The sequence below is a fragment of the Cibotium barometz genome, chromosome 47 (genome assembly GCF_041138505.1).
Source record: "Cibotium barometz isolate CiBa-2024 chromosome 47, ASM4113850v1, whole genome shotgun sequence".
NCBI classification, from domain to species: domain Eukaryota; kingdom Viridiplantae; phylum Streptophyta; class Polypodiopsida; order Cyatheales; family Cibotiaceae; genus Cibotium; species Cibotium barometz.
This window is the reverse complement of record NC_141092.1, coordinates 43,411,708-43,416,778: the sequence shown is the minus strand read 5'-3', so window position 1 is coordinate 43,416,778 and position 5,071 is coordinate 43,411,708.

Here is a 5,071-nt window from a genome sequence, read left to right as displayed (position 1 = left end):
TATATGTCAGACATACTAAGGGGCTCAATCACTTTCTCTTTGCCTTTATGTGATGTATTAATCATATTTGTAGGACTGGTATTATGACGCAACCTACCACTCCATCGTCTATCAACTGAACCACTAGATGAGGACTCTCCTAGTCCACTCAAAGACTGTGACTGCTGACTTGCATTCTGTGCAACCACATTTCCACTCACATCAGCCCCAACAGCTTCTTTTTCAGCAACATACTAGCTGCTCATCTCATCAAAAACAACATCCCTGTTTACCCTCAACTCACGTGCAGTGCAGGGTTATAACACCTGTATCCCTTTTGCTCAAGGAAATACCCAATAAACACACATTTTTCAGCTTTTGGATCCATCTTAGTTCTCAGCTCATCTGGCACATGCACATATGCAATGCATCCAAAGACTTTCAGATGAGACAAATTAGGTTTTCTACAAATAAACCTCTCCTCTGGAGTTACATCATGTATGGCTACAATTGGAGGAGTCCTCTTGATGTAAACTGTTGTAGAAACAGCCTCAGCCCAATAGCTATGCGGCATATTCTTCTCTCCCATCAATGCTCGCTCAATCTCAGCAATGTGCCTGTTTTTTCGCTCAGCAACTCCATTTTGCTGGCGGAGTGTATCTGGATGTAAACTGTCTCTGTGAATACCATTCTTCTTGAAAAATTCAGAGAACTCATTGGAGAAGTACTCTCCCCCTCCATCTGACCTTAGGCACTTTACATGTTTCCACGTTTGCTTTTCAACCATAACTCTGAAAATGAGTGAACACCTCACTCTTCTCCTTCATGAAGTATACCCACACTTTCCTTGTGTGGTCACATCAATAAATGTCAAATAATACCTACAGCCTCCCATAGACATGGTCTTCGTAGGACCCCATACATCTGAATGCACAACATCTAGTGCATTTCTGCTCACATTTCTATCACATGGAAATACATGCTTTGTTTGCTTTCCAACTTGGCATGCTTCACATATTTTCTGCATACCTTCAACTTTAAACTTTGGCAGCCCTATCACAATTCCTTTAGTCTGCATAGACTTCATTCTTTGCACATTCACATGTCCAATTCTTTTATGCCAAATATCTGTGTCTGCAACAATTCTTGAACCATTTGCAAACATCGCAGCACTCACTTAAGGCATGCTTACATTCAATGTAAACATTCTGCCCACTCTGCCTTTTGCAACCAACCTGTACTTGTCTTTAAAGTCTCAACATGACAACCATCAGGGTTAAACCGAACCTGCAAAACCCTGCTCAATCATGTGGCCAATTGAAACGAGATTCTTTGTTATGTTCGGAACATGTACATCTGCAAGGTACTTCACTTTGCCATCCTGCATAGACAATGGCACATCTCCAACATGGGCAATTGGATGAGCAGTGTCATCCCCTGTTTCCACAAAACCTGGTCTTTCAAGGTTTTGGCATTGCGTGAAATCACTAACACTAATGTGTCATTATTGAATCGACGCAAGGTGGATTTGCATGTGCGGGTGTTGGAAGAGTATGCAACTTTGGGAAAGATTCATCTCATAGAACAGGAGAGGAATGTACGTAGACAAGGGGGTCACACTAATGTGCATCTATGGGTTGATGGGCATCTATGGGTTGATGGGCATCTATACCTAGTGTTAGGCAAAATTTTGTAAAGGTGTTTTGGGCTTGTGTACATATGGGACACATGGCATGCAAAAAAGCTTTGCCCTGAATGCCCTGGCAGGTGTACAGAGTGGATGGCTTAGGCTAGTACATGCATTTTTTTTGGGAGCAGGTGCTTGAGGTTTGAAGTTTCTTTTTATTGTAGCTGTGCATATGGCCTTGAGGAAGGTTGGTCTCCAATGTGTGGAAAGCTTGTGGAAGGCCTTTGATGTTGGCAACCTTTGGGCTTTGATGTATGTATGTTGGAACAACAGGGTGGTTTTATGTTTTTTTACGAGCTCTTGGTGATGCCTCCACGTGGAAGCACATGGAAACCCCAATTGACAGGATGACAGATTGATCTGGGGCTGATTCTAGATGCAGTCCATGGCGCTCCATTTTTAGAAAGCACGTGATGACGGTTGGCAGTGCATGGAGCTTAAAGGTCTTAATACATAAGGGCCTTAATAAATACCATGTATTTTTCAAGGGTGGTGAAAATGAAAAATCAAACCAAGGAAAATCCAGCGGCAGCATGGCGAGCGTGTGGTTGCCAAATGCAGGGTGTCAATTAAGGAGTTGCCCGATATCGTCAGAGAGTTCTTTTTATGTGTGTGGTGGTTGCCGCCTCTGGAGAGAGAGAGAGTTTTGGGTAGAAGAGGGTTGCTTTGATTTTGCTTGGACGCGGGCGGTGGTTCATGGGCAAAGGAGGGAGACAGTACAGCTGCCGGGAGGAGGTTTCTTTTGTTAGCTGCACAGAGCTGGTAGCAGAGAGAGAGGGTGTCTTGTTGCCTTTACTGCCGCAGAGATAAGAGCAAGGTTTTCTTTGGGTTGGAGAGCCGCCTCTGAGTGAAGATGGTGTGTTTGTTTGTATAGCTGCCGTAGAGCTGCACAGTTCAGGAAAAAGGTGCGGGCGCCGCACATAATAGTGAAGCGGCGAGTGATAGTGGAAGCCCTCCTGGTATCGTACTTCCAGGTCCTCGCTATTCTGACAGAAGCTTCGCCAAGCACAACGGAGACCTCAGCTGGTTGTGTTCGTGGGAGTTTTCTAGGTGTTTCTGGTAAGGCCTGGTCGCTGGAGCTGCTGAAGGTTGACGGAGTGATGCCAGAGAGTTTTTATGTGTGTGTACCATGGTTGAGGTTGCCGCAGAGCTGGTAGTGTAGCTGGCATCTCGTTTGCTCGTATTACTACCCCAACTACTACTTACAGGACAGCTCGAGGGCTGAGGTGATGATGTTCTGAGAAGAGGTGAGAGAGGGATTAGACAAGATTAATGGGGGACAGCCTTGTGAGTATACATCTTGTGTTGATGTGAAGGTGTCGTGTATGTAAGATGGTGTGAAGTAAAAGCTTCTGTGTGTCGGAAGAAGCTGGTATGGAAGTGTTAACTGGGAATTCAAGGATGAATGATACTGGTGATGTATCTGGCTATGGTTGTGTGTTGGTATCTTGTGTGTGTTGATTTGAAGAAGAAGGTGTGATTGACATGTTTGGTGGTGTAGTCCATGGGTTTACACTCTCACAGCGTACTTTGTGCCAGCCTTCGATTACCTCGCCATGCACACAGTGGAAGTGTATGTGTTTGCTGGGTGTTTGCTTTGACTATGGTGCCCTTGTTTTGTGCTAGTGATTTCAAGGTTGGGGGAGTGGGAAGCTATAGAGGCCTGCTTCCGTGTTCTTTTTTCCACTCCACACCTAGCTAACCCAATAGCGCATTACCCACCCACTTTCAAAGACTTACCATCATTTATTCAGTATGTGGGAGATGGTGAGAATGGGATGCTTGGCTACTGCAAGAGATTAGCAATAACTGACGCTGGTAGCATCTTCTACTTGTCAGCTTGAGGGTGTAAATTAAGAGAGAGTAGCGTGTGTGGAAAAGCTTACACAGACCATCTTCCACATGAAAAGCACTCCTATTGGAGCTAGAGAGCATAAGAGGCCACATGAAAAGCACTCCTATTGGAGCTAGAGAGCATAAGAGGCCACTCAACCACATCAAAACACTTGCCGTTGGATGGGGCGCTCGTAAGCGGAGAATTCAAGCAGCGCGGTATGGCTCCTCTTTCTTATTCTCTAGCACTTTCAATTCAAAATTCAAATGTAAATCAAGTGTGCAATTGTGTAATGTCAATGTAATTTTGCTGGTTTTTAGAGTATTCCTTCAAGATGCCATGGGTTCTGATCAAATCGAGGATTGTAAATGAGCTCTTGCGCAACGAGGGATCTTGTGCTTAAAATGATTAGGGATCCCCGTTGCAAGAAGATATTGCAAGAAGATATGTATGGTTGTTTCCAATGAAATCATACAAGAGGTTTCCTAAAGTATCAGTAGTGTTGATGTTGTAAATGCATGCAATGAGGCTGGCATTAGCACAAAGGGCTATAAGGCTCTTCATCAATTGCTACAAGACACCCTTCGTAAAAGATAGGTATCACGCACAACCTTTTCCTGCCACCAAAGAGGGTTCGTCTAGCAAAGGGAGTGAGCAATGAAGATGTAAAATGCAGGATTAGGGATTACTACCACATCAATGATACACTTACCATTGCAGCATGGGGTAAGAAGAAGATTGTGGATGGTAATGTTTCATTCAAATTTAATGAGTTCAAAAACATTTTTGTTGAAATGAGAAAGCTACAAAAGGCAATGATATTATTCTATGGGTTGCCTCTTCTAGATGTAAGTATCAAAAGTAACCTTGTATGCATTAGGTCTGTGCTCATTTACAGGGAATGACTTAACATTTTGTTTGATTTTCATGTTTTTAGGTTCCAAGGTCTACTTCGTGCGCTGAAGTTGGACGAGTGCTAGATTGTGAAGGGAAGAATGCTAGAGAGAATGAGTCTGACACTCATGAACCATGCTATGGCGTCAGCCTTTAAGTCTCCATCTGCTCTACCACTATTGCAAAAGGGTCCTATGATGAGGTAGAGAGCACAATTGATTTTCAAACGCAAGGGCATGACAATATTTCACACACTAAACCATCATTCACAGAGAAATATATATGGTGGTTAGGAGCATTTAAGGCTCCCAACAAGGAGACACACAAGGTGCTATCATGGATCTTTGAGAGGTTGCATTGGGTTAGTGATGTGATAAAGTCACAAATAAGGGGTGAGAAGCTGGATGTTGATGGTTTAGGGAGCTTTAATGTTGATTGGCATCTTGGCAAGGATTTGAAGACAATAAAGTGTATGCTGGGTTGCACTCAAGGTGCAAATACAACTCACCCACCCTTGGTGGATACATGGATTGAAACAAAAAACTAAGAAGAAACGCAAGGAGAAAGGCCAATGGTGAAGAGGAATGCGAGGAAACAGGAAATTACGAGAGGATGAGTAGGATGGTGGTGTCCTTTCATCACCTATGTTAGCGCCTCCAAATAGGGACTTAAGGGAT